General features: G+C 44.4%; 1 long non-coding RNA gene across 1 annotated transcript; it reads right to left on the bottom strand.

The window, feature by feature from the left end:
• Positions 1-6,065: 6,065 nt before the first annotated feature.
• On the bottom strand, positions 6,066-16,114 carry LOC115462998. Its single transcript, XR_003940982.1, has 3 exons — positions 16,030-16,114; positions 13,469-13,472; positions 6,066-6,076 (listed from the first exon to the last, which is right to left on the bottom strand). It is a non-coding gene; the product is annotated as an uncharacterized LOC115462998 (long non-coding RNA).
• Between the last annotated feature and the right edge of the window lie 690 nt (positions 16,115-16,804).

The raw sequence follows: 16,804 nt of genomic DNA, 5'->3' as shown, positions 1-16,804 counted from the left end.
TCTTAAAGGAAAGGTACCTGAAATTTAACATTCCCTTTATGTCGTATCTGAGACTCCAACAGAATTTCATTTTTCTATAATTTTGTTTTTAAAACTAAAAAATGCTTATTTCAAAATGTAGTTTGATGAGAGCTGAAGGGCATAAGGGAAATCAAAATTGGAGTGTGACCACTGTGGGCTGCACCTAGGCTTCCTCTGGATGTGAGAAGATCAAGATAATAAGGGGACAATGTCAGAATTTGTACTGATGTCCGACTACAAATTGATGCCGATGGTGTGGGGAGATTGGGGCATCAGAACTGGAAGTGACAGTGGCCATTTCCAATAAGAACCACGAGTGGCTGCAGCCAGTAGGTTTCACTCCTGTCCCAATGACCACTAGACCACAGGTCTGTTAAGGTAGGCCCAGGGACGGGGTGATGGATATTGGAAGGTGCTGGAAGGGGGGACTGGACTTTTATTGAAGGGTCAGGAAGGAGGAGCAGACTATGTCAGGGAGTCAGGAGTGCAGTGGCGTAGGAAGGGGGGGCCGGAGGGGCGGTCCGCCCCGGGTGCACGCACTGGGGGGGTGTCGGCCCCGCTGGTTCCCTGCTCCCTCTGCCCCGGAACAGGTTACTTCCTGTTCCGGGGCAGAGAAAGCAGGGAACCAGCGGAGCCGACACAGCTCCGAGCGACGTGCACTCGTGGCAGATCGGCCCTCCCGCCCATCCCCCGCAAGAATGCGCTCTGGGGGGTGCGCCACGGAGGGGGGGTGCGTGCTGTGCTGCACCCGGGGGGGGGGGTGCACAGCGGTGACCCACCCAGGGTGTCAGCCGCCCTTGCTACGGCACTGCAGGAGGGGGACAGACTGTTGTCAGGGAGATGGGAGAGGGGGGGTCAGACTGTTGTCAGGGGGTGGGAGGGGGAACAGCTTCAAGTTGCTAACTGGTAGTTATGTGTGTGCTGACCAGTGCTCAGTGCTATCACCCACATAGCTTACCAGACAAAGTTCTGACAGTTTGTGTGGTCTTATATGCCCGGTTTGCTCCACCCCAACTCTGCCTTCAAAATGGTCCTCTCCTTCCTGGACTTAAGATGGCTGGTTAGTGCCAATTTTAAGCAGCACTGCCCAGTTATGCGCTGCTGAGTATCATCAGCCAGCCCACTGAGCCAAATCTAAATGGGCAGGAGACTCTCCTGCTCAATGGAATCACTTTGAATATTGAGCCCTTTAATTCCATCAACATTTGGCATAATCAGAATTTCCCTATAATAATTATTCAGGAATATATCAATAGAATGTGATGTCGTAATTGGAAAATGTAGGCGTCCTAAGTTCCTCAGAAAAATTTCTAAACATTCCATCTGCTGATGGACAGATAGATTATCCCTAATGGCTGAAACTCCCAAACTCTGAACGAGTAGGCGCCTAATTTCCTTTACAAAATATTCGCTTAACGGAGTATATATGTATACTACACTTCAGTGTAAGCATTTACACCAGCCGTAGAGCTGGTGTACATGCTCGCACCTAGGTTCTGGTAATATGCACCCAGGCACTACCCATGTGTATGTCCACCTGCAAACTACGCACTATTGAAGATATGCGTATATATACTTAATAGTGTTTAGGTGGTAGATTAACATATAAGCCCATATGTGTGCACTTATGTATGCATGTGTTAGTGTTCTAAATATGTATGCATGTAATTCACATCCAAAATATTAGCACCTGTTTTAGAATGAACCCTATGTGGTTGGCCCATTGGAGCTCTTAGGGAAGTTCAGAGACCATCAACAACTCATGCTTCTGGGTCCTTTTCTTGAAAAGAGAGAGGAAGGATCGTCAACATACGTATCCAGCCTCCCCTTGTAATACTCATCCAACCCCTGCTGCTATATTTCCAACCTTCTCCCAACCCCTGTCAATACCTAACTCTCTCATTCTTTCTCTGAAAGGCCTAATCAACCTCCCCACTCCTGACAATCAGAAAAGGGCAGTTCACGTTGACCTGTGTGATCATATTGCTGTTGGTAGAGGTCATGGAATGGATGGGTAATTTGGGAGGGATAATTGGTTGATTGGTAGGATAGACTTTGCCGAAAGGATGATTGGACACGTCAAGGGGATATTGATGAACAGGGTGGGCGTTGATGAGGAACCACATCTTATTCCAGAAGTTCCAGAGCTTAACTATTCACGGAGTGAAAAAAAAATATTTCCTCCTTTTGTTTTGCAGTTATTTCCATGTAACTTTCTTGAGTGTCCCCTAGTCTCTGCACTTTTTGAAAGAGAAAACAAATCGATTCACTTTTACGTTTTCTATACTACTTAGAATTTTGCAGACCTCAGTCATAGCCTCTCTCAGCATCTCTTTTCCAAGCCGAAGAGCCCTAACCTCTTTAGCCTTTCCTCATATAAGAGGAGTTCCTAACCCTTTATCATTTTGGTCACTCGTCATTGAACCTTTTCTAATTCTGCTGTATCTTTTTTGAGTATATTCAGTATATTGTGCATCTCCACATTCTGTTAGTCTGGACAGTAGTGATTTTATATACATTATTCATTTGGCGAAGGTATGACGCCTATTTTCATTTTCATTTGTAATTTTTATTCCTTATTTTTTGGACAGTCATTTTAGGCATCTGCTGTTTGAGCTGTTTTTTTCCAATCTATTATACACCACAAGTGAGTAACCTTTTATTGCATAATCTTATTCATATTGCTATTTATTTTTGTTTTTACTTCTTATTTTTTAATTTTTCATTATTATGATCTTTTATCATTGCTGGTTTGATATATGTGGAGGGGCATAATTGAACAGAAACGCCTATCTCCATGGGCGTTTATCTCCGAGAACGGGTCCGTGAAGGGGCGGACCGAATCGTATTTTCAAAAAAACATGGGCTGGGCGTTTTTGTTTTTCAGCGATAATGGAAACCGAAAACGCCCAGCTCAAAAACGAATAACTCCAAGACATTTATTCGTGGGAGGGGCCAGGATTCGTACTGCACCGGTCCATCTCACATGCCAGGACACCAACCGGGCACCCTAGGGGGGCACTTTTACAAAAAAAAAAAAAAAAAAGGTAAAACAGCTCCCAGGTGCATAGCACCCTTCCCTTGGATGTTGAGCCCCCCAAATCCCCCTCAAAACCCACTGCCCACAAGTCTACACCATTACTATAGCCCTAAGGGGTGAAGGGGGGCACCTACACGTGGGTACAGTGGGTTTGGGGGGCGGTTTGGAGGGCTCCCATTTACCAGCACAAGTATAACAGGTGGGGGGCGGGTGAGCCTGGGTCCACCTGCCTGAAGTCCACTGCTCCAGTGACCTGCATACTGCTGCCAGGGAGGTGGGTATGACATTTGAGGGTGAAAATAAAAAGTTGTGAAACGGCATATTTTGTGGTGGGAGGGGGTTCGTGACCACTGGGGGAGTCAGGGGAGGTCATCCCCGATTCTCTCCAGTGGTCATCTGGTCATTTAGGGCACTTTTTGGGGCCTTATTCGTGGAAAAACAGGGTCCAGGAAAAGTGCCCTAAATTCTCGCTAAAAACGCATATTTTTTTTCCATTATCAGCGAAAGGTGCCATCTCTGATCGGCAGATAACCACGCCCCAGTTCCGCCTTCACCACGCCTTCGACACGCCCCCATCAACGTTGTCTGCATCCGCGACGGAGTGCAGTTGAAAATGTCCAAATTCGGCTTTTGATTATACCACTTTATTCGTTTTTGGGAGATAAACGTCTATCTCCCGATTTGGGTCACAATATAGGCGTTTTTCTCTTTCGATTATAAGCAGGTTAGTGTTTGATTACATTCATATTTTTAGGCTTTCCGTTTTTAGAGTTGCTCCTTTCAGAAGGTTTCAAATTAGGTATGTGTCCACCACTCCATTTTTATTATTTAATATGTGACACAATATTTTTACATATTTATATATGTTCAAGTTCTAATGCTGTATATTAGTGCCCTTGCTTTGCTGTTTTTATGTATATGTTCTTATATAGATATTTATTATTAATTATATATATGTTGGCAATCGTATACATGTTTATATATACATTTTTTAAATACATATAAGCGTTTTTTGTGATGGGATGATTCATTTATTTATTTATATTAAGTGGTCCTTACTATGTACCAAGATCTGTTTGTTTATTGTAGCCGCTGACGCAGCCTTTGGTGGGCGAAACACGGCCTGTGTCAGGCAATTTGTTTACATACGGTATCTTCAATAAAATCTTTCTGGTGTTATATTGATCTGCTGGCTTCTTTTTCCTTTTTACATAACTGAGTAATACACCTTTGCATATGACATATACATGAGATATGTGCATATTTAAATAGGCAGTTGCACTAAATATCGAAAAGAGCACATTATTTTAACATGGTTGTCTCTGAGATACTAATACCACCTAGACCTCTTAATGTGCAGCTAGGTAATACTAAAATCTCCTAGTAAACTTTCTGATGTGGTTTATTCATTTGCAGTATCTGGTGCATCAGATAATGACTGTTACCAAAGATGAGCTTTAAGATAGAAATTTTTGCACAGGGTCAGAAGGGGAAATGAACGTAATTGTAGTAAGGCTGGAATCAACACAAGAAACTTAGAAGGTCAGCAACACTCCTGCCTCATTAAGAACTCTGTAGCTGCTCACTGACTAACCTTGCAAATGAGTTCACGCTCAGTAAAGGAAATTGATTACTTTCCAATGCAATTAACATCTGGTCCTGAGTCAGATCATTAGGATAATTTGTTATAGAAAAACTAAAGGCACTAGCTACAGGGTAGTGAGTGTTCCTATGGATGCAATTAAAGATGTATTCGCTATCTCTTCAGGGAATTCTCAACTTCTTCGGCCCATTGGGTTCGGCCAATGGAGTTTGGGCAGTGGATCTTCTGTTAGGCTTGAACATAATGCAACAGTTTTTACAATAACTAGAAGTCCTTTTTCTAGGGCTTCCTAATATCTGTCCTGCTGATCCCAAAGAAGCCAGTCACATTTTCAAGTTATCCATGCTGAGCATGTATACAGCAGGAGCGTAGCCAGACACCCAGTTTTGAGTGGGCCTGGGCGGGCAGAAGAACTCTGCCCTGTCCGACAAGTAATTTGGTCTTTCCCTCTCTCGCCTGCATACCATATGGTCTCTCAAATATCCCCCCTCCCCCTCATACCTTTTAAGTATCAGATTTTCACCGGCAGCGAGCAGCAACTAATACGCACTGCTCACATTGGCCCCACAGCCTTCCATCTGATGCAACTTCCTGTTTCTGCATAAGCGGGAATACATCAGAGTGAAGGCTATGGAGCCGGTACGAACAGTGTGTATCAGTCACTGCTCGCTGCAGGCAAAGATCTGCTATTTACAAGGTATGCAGGAGGTACAGTTGTTGAGAGTTTTTGGCTGGTGGGGCTTGGGGATCCCTGCCAGCCACATCATAGGTGTGCTGCTACTGGGTGGGCTTGAACCCAAAGTGGGTGGGCCTGGGCCCACCCGGGCCCACCCTTGGCTACGCCACTGGTATACAGCAAATATTTACATTCCAAGTCTTCAATGCATACAAGTTTGTTTTATGCCTACTCATTGTGAATGTGGCTCACAACATTCTCAGAAGTTCAAGGCCCAGTTATGTTCAGATACGCTAGGATTTCTCTGTCGCTGGAGGACTTACAAATTTAGGCCCCCTTTTACTAAGGCGCGCTCACGTTTTTAGCGCATTCTAAAATTGTGGGCATGCTAAACGTTAGAGATGCCCATAGGAATGCACTGGCGTCTCTAACATTTAGCGTGCCCACAATTTTAGCGTGCGCTAAAAACGTGAGCGTGCCTTAGTAAAATGGGGCCTAAGTTTGTAAGTCCTCCATGCAGAATCCCAAAGAGTTGCAAGATTCCGGAATCCCAAATGCTACTACTACTTATCATTTCTATAACGCTACTAGACATACGCAGCGCTGTACGCTTGAACATGAAGAAATAGTCCCTGCTTGACAGAGCTTACAATCTAATTAGGACAGACAAACAGGACAAATAAGGGATACGGACAAAAATTGGCAAGATTCCGGAATCCCAAACAGTTGCAAGTTTCTTGAATCCCAAACGTTACTACTACTTATCATTTCTATAGCACTACTAGACGTAGGCAGCGCTGTACACTTGAACATGAAGAGACAGTCCCTGCTCAACAGAGCTTACAATCTACTTAGGACAGACAAACAGGGCAGATAAGAGATAAGGGAATTACTAAGGTGGGGATGATAAGGGTACTGAACAAGGGTTAGGAGTTAAAAGCAGCATCAAAAAGGTGGGCTTTTGGCCTAGATTTGAAGACGGGCAGAGATGGAGCTTGACGTACCAGCTCAGGAAGTCTATTCCAGGCATATGGTGCAGCAAGATAAAAGGAACGGAGTCTGGAGTTAGCGGTAGAGGAGAAGGGTGCAAATAAGAGAGATTTACCCAGTGAATGCATGCAGTAATGCTACAGACACCCATATAAATATAATGGGTGTCTCTATCGTTAGCACGCACTAATTTTTAGCATGCACTCAAAAGTGAATGCACCTACAGTGCAGCTTAGTAAACAGGACCCATAGCATGGAAGCTAGATGCCATTTATATAGGGGTCTTTTTACGAAGCAGCAGTAGGCACTAGCACATTCCTACTGCATGCCCAAAAACACTGCCATGGGACATGGTGAGGAGTCCCATGGTAGTTTGTCAATTGCCATGTGCTAGAAATAGCTTTTGTTTTTCAGCGCGGGGTGTGTGTGTTTATGGGCATAGAGTAGGCATTCCCTGTGCTAATCAGTTAGCATGGGACAGTGCCGTGCACCATCTAATTACCACAGGATTAGTGCAGGAGCCCCTAGTGCTTACAAAATAGATGGCAGTAAGGACTTCGGTACTAATGGTCTTGCACTAATTGGGAAATCAGTGCGTGGCTATTTGTGGAAAAAAGAAAACCACAGCCATTTTACCTCTGCATTAAGAGTGTCCTCGGTGCATGAGAAAACGAAAGCCATGAATATTTCCTTTATATTTTGTAAATTGTTTTTTTTTTTCTATCTCTCTCTCTTTTTTTCCTCCTCATCCCATTTGGAGGGTTATAGAAAGTTTGAGTAACCTGTTTCTTGAGTCTAGCGACTGTCCCCCTCCCCCCCTGTTTACTAAGCTGCACTAGTGGCTACGGTGTGCTAATACTGAGGGGCATTATCAAATGGCCATCTATATGGCCGGCCCCCTAAAGCGGCGTCCCGACCATTTTATCGAAACAAGATGGCCAGCCATCTTTCGTTTCGATAATACGGTCGGAGCCGGCCAAATCTCAACATCTGGGCAGGCTTTAGAGATGGCCGGCATTGCTTTTCAACGATATTGGAAACTAATGGCGGCGATCTCAAACCCGGCCAAATCCAAGGCATTTGGTCGTGGGAGGAGCCAGCATTTGTAGTGCACTGGTCCCCCTCACATGCCACGACACTGACTGGGCACACTAGGGGACACTGCAGTGGACTTCAAAAATTGCTCCCAGGTGTATAGCTCCCTTACCTTAGGTGCTGAGCCCCCCAAATATCCCCCCCAAAACCCACTCCCCACAACTGTACACCACTACTATAGCCCTTACGGGTGAAGGGGGGCACCTACATTTGGGTACAGTGGGTTTTTGGGGGGGTTTGGAGGGCTCCCATTTACTACCACAAGTGTAACAGTGACCACTGGGGTAGTAAGGGGAGGTGATCCCCGATTCCCTCCGGTGGTCATCTGGTCAATTGGGGCACTTTTTGGAGGTTTGGTCCTAAAAATAAATGGACCAAGTGAAGCCGGCTAAGTGCTCGTCAGAGCCGGCCTTCTTTTTTCCATTATTGGCCAAAGCCGGCAATCTCATAACCATGCCCCCGTCCTGCCTTCCGTACCCTGCCGACACACTCCCTTTAACTTTGGCCAGCTCTGCGACGGAAAGCAGTTGAAGCCGGCCAAAATCGGCTTTCGATTATACCGATTTGGCCTGGTTTAGGAGATGGCCGGCCATCTCCCGATTTGTGTCGGAAGATGGCCGGCAATCTCCTTCGAAAATAAGCAGGACTGACACCTGTCAGAATTGCCGCACGGAGCCGCTAGCGTGGCTTAGTAAACATGGTGGTGTAGTTCTTGCTGAATATTATTCTTTATTTTATTTAATGCTTATTGTAACATTGATATTGAAAGATTGCAATAAAAAAAAATTTAAAATTTTTGGCTGTCCATCCCTATTTATTTCTATGGGAAAATAGCAATGGAAATACACCTAATAATAGCACCTATAATCTCTGGTAAGTTCTGTTATGAACCACTTAGACGTCATTGCCGAATCTGTCTGTGGTGAAATTATTTTTCTACTGCTAAAAAAAAAAATCAATATTCCACTAAGTAAATAATGATAACACATGACTGAGTGTGCATTAAGCTACTTCCCCACAGCTTCAGGCATGTTTCCTTCAGCGCCCATGAAGTGGAACAGATTAGCAAACTTCGAAGCCTGTACTATGTTATGTTAAAAAGCATAAGGGCCCATTTATTAAAGTGTGGTTAATTTTTGGACCTACTACACCTTAACTATAAAAATTAAGCTGGAGTAAATGCAAAGCTCACTTGTAAAACAGCATCTGTGCACTAACCCCTTAACTTATATTAGCCATATTATCATATTTTTTTTCTTTTTCGTTATGTGTTATGTAAATTATTCCACAGACATATCTTCCTTAATTCTTACATAGTAATATGTTAATTTAGAACAAACCTCTTACTCTGTTAATTAACTCTGTCTTTTGCAATATAATGTAAGTCACATTGAGCCTGCCAATAGGTGGGAAAATGTGGGGTACAAATGTAGCAAATAAATAAATAAAAATAAAAAAACTCTATAAAATTACAAACAATTCTGTGGGCAGATTTGGGCACGTGCCCAATTTCCATGGGATTCTATATACGGCGCCTCGATTTCCACGTGAAAATTGACGCGTATTCCATAACAATGTGCATAACTTGATTAGTTAACAAGCTAATCAGCGCTGATGATTGGATGTTAACAATTATCAGCACTAAATGGCATTAATTAGAATTTATGCACACTATTTGCTAAACATATTGTGTAACGTGGTGAGGGTAAATTCTAAGTTGCATAGTTGAAAAGTGGGCACGATTATGGGTGTGGAATAGGTGGACCATGGGCGTTTCTAAAATCTATGCGCTTTGTTATAGAATACACCTGCTCCACGCCCAATTTAGACGTCGGGATTTACAACAGGATTTAGTTGGATTAATTGACCACGACTAAGTTTAGTTGCATGAAGCAGAACTCAGCGTATTCTAAAATTTATACCTACAGTAAATTCAAGCATACTTTATAGAATATGCTTCGATTTCCGTGAGACATGATATATAGAATCTAGCCCTTTGTGTGCGCAATTTAATTGAATGCCAATCTAATTAGCACAAATTATTGGCTTGTTAACAACCAATTATTGGCACTAATTAGATTTAATTGAAAAATACACACGTCAATTTAGGCCAGGAATCCGCGCCTAAATTTTACACGTGAGTTCAGAAACTAGGCATGGAATTGGGAGGGTCATGGGTGAAATGGGGCATTCCTAACTTTCACTCACATTGCTACAGGGCTGCCAAGAGATTGTCGGGCCCACGGCAAGGCCGCCCCCCCACGCTTTCAGGCCACCAGCGCCACAGTCCCAAGTCTCCACTCACCCACCCCAGCCCTGTCTTCAGCCCCCCTCCGTCCACCACCTGCATTGAAATCAGCAGCGCCTCACCTCCCTATGAAAGCGGCAGATCGCCTCCCTTCGGGCCTTCCCTCACTGTGTCCCACCCTTGTCTGATGTAACTTCCAGTTTCCGCGAGGGCGGGACACAGGGAGGGCCAGAAGAGAGGCAATCTGCTGCTTTCACATGGAGGTGAGGCGCTGCCGATTTAAATGCAGGGGGCACAGTGGCGGACGGAGGGGGGCTGTCAACGGAGCTGAGGGCAGGCAGGTGAGACCAAGGACTGCAGCGCCGGTGATCTGACCCCGGTGCTGGGCCCCCCTTGGAGGCCCGGGCCTGGGGAAATTTGTCCCCCCTGCCCCTCCCCTCAGCGTCCCTGCATTGCTATAAAATGAGGGGGGAATATCACCTAATTTAGGTGGGCACATTTACACCATGTTTTAGTTGGTATAAATAGCCATGCGTACAGTTAGTCACGATTCCTGGGTGAAAGCACTATTCTGTAAACAGTGCCTAACCATAAGAATGGCTTTTAAGAATAATGCGTTTTTTGGTGTCAATTTTTTCAGCACCATATATAGAATTCGCCCCTAAGGGGGCAATTCTATAACTGGGTGCCTCTGTTTTGGTACCCTGAGGGTGTGTGGTAGGAGCCTATTCTGTAAAGGAACCTAGGTGTCTAAGATGCATTATAGAATGCTAGTGGAACCCAATGTCAAAATGCCTAACATTTAGGTACTCACATGTACACCAGTCATAAAGCTGGCATAAAGTGCAAGCACCTAAGTGTGGCAGGGGCAAACCTTTTACTATGGCGCATAGGCACCTATACTCTTCCAACAATTTGGAACTACCGCCTGACTACCACGAGCCCCGGGTGATAATTCAATTTTTTTACGCGCGTCTGATACGCGTGGCAGAAAATATATTTTATTTTCTACCGCATGGCGTGCTAACGATTACCGCCTGGTTAATGTGTGAGTCCTTACCGCTAAGTCAATGGGTGGCAGTAAGGTCTCAGGCCCAAAATGGCCGCGCACCAATTTTTATTTTGTCGCACGTCCATGTTCGGCCATAAAAAAAGGTCTTTTTTACAGGTGCGCTGAAAAATGAACCTGCTCGCGTCCAATACATGTGTCTACACCAGGGCAGGCCATTTTTCACTGCACCTTAGTAAAAGGACCCCAGGCCCTGATGTTAAAACGTAAATGCAGACACTAGAGGGCATTAGTGCCATACCAGTGCCTGTATCTACCTATGCAGAACAGGCGCGTAGCTAGGTGGGGCCACGGGGGCATGGGCCCCCACAGATTTAGCCCTGGTCCCCTCTACTTTTGACCCCCTCCCCCCCACCGCCGACCCCTCCCTGCCTCCACTAGGTACCTTTGCTGGCGGGGGTCCCCTACCCCGCCAGCCAAAGTCCTCTTCAGCGCCGGTCTATGGCGTGTTCGCTGATCTGTTTCTGTGAGTCTTGACTGAGTCAGGACTCACAGAAACAGATCAGTGAACGCGCTGAAGGTACCTAGCAGCGGTGCCGGCAGGGGGAGGGTCGTCGTCATCAGAGGTGGGGGGGCTCGAAAGTGGCAGGGGAGGGGCGTCGGGGGGTTATAATGTGCCCCAACACCTCAGGCTGGACCCCCCTACCACCGAGGTCTGGCTACGCCCCGACACAGAATATTCACAGGGATCTAGAGTGGGAAACAACAAGCTCGCCAGGCACTAGTGCAGATAGCATGCAAATGTAGTCAAGCTCATGTAAATGAAGTCATTTCGTATTCCTTCCCAACTGCCTTACCACTGCAAAAAATAATGCCAGGTCAGAGAACGCATTAGGCTGTTGGAAGAGAGGATTTCTCATGCTTCTGTCATGATTGATTTTGCAAAATCTGCCAGTTTTGACTGTTTTTGGAAGCAGAAGGAAGCCCATGCAAGCCCTTAAGTGCTGGCATCTGTTTGCTGTGTCTAAATATAAGCGTTCAAGCTAAAAAAAAAATTGTACATGTTTATATTTAGGCCGCAGAAAACAGACACCAATGTGTGCTTCATGTACGGGGTTTACCGTGCATACGCGCAGAGGACCCGAGCTTACCATGGAATTCTTCTGCGCATGCGCCAGCATAATCCTCCTGCACCAAAGCACAATCCTCCCGCCGAACTTCCTACTACTCAACGCTATGACTGCCCCTATATTTGCATCTTATTACCGTTGAGCATTAGGGCATTGTTCGCCAAAGTCGCTATGTCCATATCACCCCTCTTCTGAAGTCACTTCACTGGCTCCCTATCCGTTTCCGTATACAGTTCAAACTGCTCTTATTGACCTATAAGTGCATTCACTCTGCTGCCCCTCGCTACCTCTCCACCCTCATCTCTCTCTACACTCCTTCCCAGGAACTCCGTTCACTAGGCAAATCTCTCCTAATTGCACCCTTCTCCTCCGTCGCTAACTCCAGACTCCGTTCCTTTTATCTTGCCGCACCTTATGCCTGGAATAGACTCCCTGAGCCATTATGTCTAGCTCCACCCCTGGCCGCCTTCAAATCCGGGCTAAAGGCCTACCTGTTTGATGCTGCTTTTAATTCCTAACCTGTCACCTGCTCGTAACCTTTATCTTGTCTTCCTCTCTTTAATAATCCCTTTCCCTTATGTCCTATCTGTCTGTCCTACCCTTATCCCTTATTTGTCCTGTCTGTCTGTCCTGATTTAGATTGTAAGCTCTTTTGAGCAGGGACTGTCTTTCTTCTTGTTAAATTGTAAAGCGCTGCGTACGACTGGTAGCGCTATAGAAATGATTTATAGTAGTAGTTCTTCACTACTACTACTACTACTACTACTACTACTACTTAACATTTCTAAAGCGCTACTAGGGTTACGCAGCGCTGTACAGTTTAACAAAGAAGGACAGTCCCTGCTCAAAGGAGCTTACAATCTAATGGACAAAATGTGCATGCAGTCAATCAAATTGGGGCAGTGTAGATTTCCTGAATGGAGGTATAATGGTTAGGTGCCGAAGGCGACATTGAAGAGGTGGGCTTTGAGCAAGGATTTGAAGATGGGCAGGGAGGGGGCTTGGCGTATGGGCTCAGGAAGTTTATTCCAAGCATAGGGAGAGGTGAAGCAGAAAGGGCGGAGCCTGGAATTGGCGGTGGTGGAGAAGGGTACTGAGAGGAGGGATTTGTCCTGTGAGCGGAGGTTTCGGGTAGGAGCGTAAGGGGAGATAAGGGTAGAGAGGTAATGAGCACTGTTCCAATTGTATTTTTACGGTGCTATTTGGAACAGCACCAGGTTTTTGAGCGTTGGGCCTAAGTACAAAGCCTGGATGGTAAATGCAAAGGGATGTGCTCATTACCTGCCCTTTGGTGCCCCAGGCAGATACTTACTACATAGGCACTATGTTGCATGCATTGACAAATAGCAGAGGATCACGACTCTTCCATGGCTCCACAACACATTCCCCTCATTCTGATCGGCCCCAAATCAGACCCTTCCCCTGATATATCCCCCTTTCCTGACTTCCTTCTCCAGAGTAACTCTCCAATCCAAATCCCCAGAGCAGCCCTCCTTGAACCAACCCACCACAGAATTATCACCCCCATGCTTTAGCAAATTAATTTATATGGAAAATCTTATTGAATACTACTTTTGACTTCATTACCCAGAATCCACTTAATGGTGTAATCATCACAGTTGTCTAGTTTGAATATTTACTTGTCCTTAAATGGACTTTTCTTACTGTAGCCTAGAATGAAATGTATTTCATTCGAGTTATTTGTTTAAATAATGCATGGATTAGGTCATCGTGGGAGAGAGGTGGAAAACTCCACTCATAAGTCAGGTTTTCAGGCTATCTGTAATGAATATCCATGAGATAGACTTGCATGCATCGCCTTCAATGACAGAATGCATCTTTATTGGACTTATCCTGAAAAACTGAATGGTTGGACGTCCTCAAGGACAGGAATATCCTGCTCCTTTCGTAAGTGTACGTATTGAGCCTGTGATGAAGAGCAACCCTTTCAGATATGCCGTGAGGCTCCTTCTCACATTTCAGTGTTGAAGCCATAGCATCATGGGAACATTTAATTTATGAATGTTTAATTAAATACTCAATACACAATAGAATTTTGCTTTGCAATTAATTAGTGGATTTTTTTTTAATGGAGACTTTCTGTCAGGATTACTTCACAATAAATCTCATATTATTCAACAGACAACAGAAGCAGATTAGACAATGAAAGAAAATAACACCCAATTGTTTACCCTCACCCTCCTTCAAGAATGTTACACCCATACCTGATCAGATTATATAGCTGGATGGGTCATGCCTTTCACTGGATAAGAAGTCCAGGTTCTTGAGGATGCTTCCAGAGTCATCCTTAGTGATGGGACCTCAGATTAATGCTCTAGTTAAGATATCTATGTTTGTTTGTTTATTTATTTATTTATTTGTAGCATTTATACCCCGCTCAATAGCAGGTTCAGTGTGGCTTACAATGTCTGGGTACAAAGTATCCCTGAGATAGCATAGTTGTACAGAGTAGGACAAGATGAAGAGATGTGGGGGGAAGGATTTAGGTATGGATAGTGTTAGTGGTGTGGATTAGTTTGGATAGGCCTGTTTGAAGAGGTAAGTTTTCAGCAGCTTTCGGAAGGGTAGGTGTTCGTTGGTTGTTCGGAGGTATCTTGGTATGGCGTTCCAGAGTTGGCTACCTATAACGGAGAAGTTGGATGCGTAGTAGGTTTTGTATTTGAGACCTTTGCAATTAGGAAGGTGAAGATTAAGATATGTTCGAGAAGATTTGGACCTGTTCCTGGCTGGAAGGTCGATCAGATTGGCCATGTAACTTGGAGATTCTCCGTGGAGGATTTTGTGGATCAGAGTGTGGACTTTGAAGTTTATTCATTCTTTGATAGGGAGCCAGTGGAGTTTTTCACGGAGTGGTGTTGCGCTTTCAAATCGTGATTTACCAAAAATGAGTCTGGCTGCCGTGTTTTGGGCGGTTTGGAGTTTTTTCAGGGTTTGGGTTTTGCAACCAATGAAGATGCTGTTGCAGTGGTCAGCGTGGGTGAGTACTGTGGATTGTACCAAGTTGCAGAAAGTTTTTTGGGGGAGGAATGGTTTTACTCTTTTCAGAACCCACATCATGTTGAACATGAATCATGTTTAAAATGAATCAATTATGTTTAATTTGATCCTTATTTTTTCCTCAAATTTTCAGAGTATTAGTTCAGGCTATTATGTTATCATCTCTAGACAACTGCAATTCATTATATTTAGGCATTTCACATAAGGGAAGGGAAATGGGACTTGATTTACTGCCTTTCTGAGGTGTTTTTTTTTTTTTTGCAACTACGTTCAAAGCGGTTTACATATATTCAGATACTTATTTTGTACCTTGGGCAATGGAGGGTTAAGTGATTCACCCAGAGTCACAAGGAGCTGCAGTGGGAATCAAAGTCAGTTCCCCAGGATCAAAGTCTACTGCACTAAATTATTGAGGAAGCTAAGGCTGACTCAGAACACAGCTGCTAGGTTGATGTGTAAGAAAAGTAGATTTGATCATGTGACTCCGTTATTTGCGGATCTCCATTGGCTTCCTATTGAAGCATGAATTACTTTTAAACCCAGTTGCTTAGATTTCAAAGCATTGTAATGGTAGGCTCCGGAAGATTTTATTTTATTATTTTCTTTGTTAGGGTCTTCTTTTAAGAGCCGAAGCATGGATTGCCTTATCTTGCAGTTACCATCTTTGAAAAGTGTGAAATATACGTCATTATATGGCCATTCCCTAGTTTTCCATGCCGTTAGAATTTGGAATCATCTTCCACAGGATGGTCATTCTCATTTTTATTTCTTGTTTCTAAAAAAAGACTGAAAACTTATCTGTTTTGTGAAATTAGGAGATTGATTTTATATAGTTATGTATAAGTTATGGATTCTTTTGCTCAATTGTTCTGCTTGGGTCTTTTTTGTTACCTACCTTGTACGTTTTTAAGAGGATTAGGCAGGATACAGTATAGTATAGTACCATCCCATTCGTCCCTAGTGGGAAGGCCATGCTTCCTCCCATGTTATTCTAATCAATAGGCTTCATAAGAACATAAGTATTGCCATACTGGGAAAGGCCAAAGGTCCATCGAGCCCAGCATCCTGTTTCCAACAGTGGCTAATCCAGGTCACAAATACCCGACAAGAACCCAAAATGAAAAGCAGGGATATCAATTTGATTTCTGGTTTCCATTCAGAAAAAGTCACGCCCCCCATAAAGAACACACTAAATCAACTTTATGTATAAAGAAAACCTATAAGATCAATTATGGGTGGATAATATTGGCATTGCTGCAGTAGTGCCTATATATATTTTGTTATGGTGAAGGGATAAAAGAAAAATGAGTGGTGGTGGTATATGCTCGATAAGACGATAATTTAATTATTTTGCAATGGGAGTCTTATAAAGACTTAAGAATTAAAATTAATGAAATTTTGATGTAATTACATTAATTAATTAACAAATTAATTAGCAAAAAGGGAAAACAAAATAAGAAGGGATTACTTGGAAGAGATGTTGAGGTTTAGTAAGGCATCCAAATAAGAGCAGAAAGAATGGTGACTTACATAGTAACATAGTAACATAGTAAATGACGGCAGAAAAAGACCTGCATGGTCCATCCAGTCTGCCCAACAAGACAAACTCATATGTGCTACTTTTTGTGTATACCCTACTTTGATTTGTACTTGTCCTCTTCAGGGCACAGACCGTATAAGTCTGTCCAGCACTATCCCCGCCTCCCAACCACCAGCCCCGCCTCCCACCACTGGCTCTGGCACAGACCGTATAAGTCTGCCCAGCACTATCCCCGCCTCCCAACCACCAGCCCCGCCTCCCAACCACCGGCTCTGGCACAGACCGTATAAGTCTGCCCAGCACTATCCCTGCCTCCCAACCACCAGCCCCACCTCCCACCACTGGCTCTGGCACAGACCATATAAGTCTGCCCAGCACTATCCCCGCCTCCCAACCACCAGCCCCGCCTCCCAACCACAGGCTCTGGCACAGAC

This window comes from Microcaecilia unicolor, chromosome 2, assembly GCF_901765095.1.
Source record: "Microcaecilia unicolor chromosome 2, aMicUni1.1, whole genome shotgun sequence".
In the NCBI taxonomy this organism is placed as follows: domain Eukaryota; kingdom Metazoa; phylum Chordata; class Amphibia; order Gymnophiona; family Siphonopidae; genus Microcaecilia; species Microcaecilia unicolor.
This window is presented reverse-complemented; position numbering and strand designations above follow the sequence as displayed.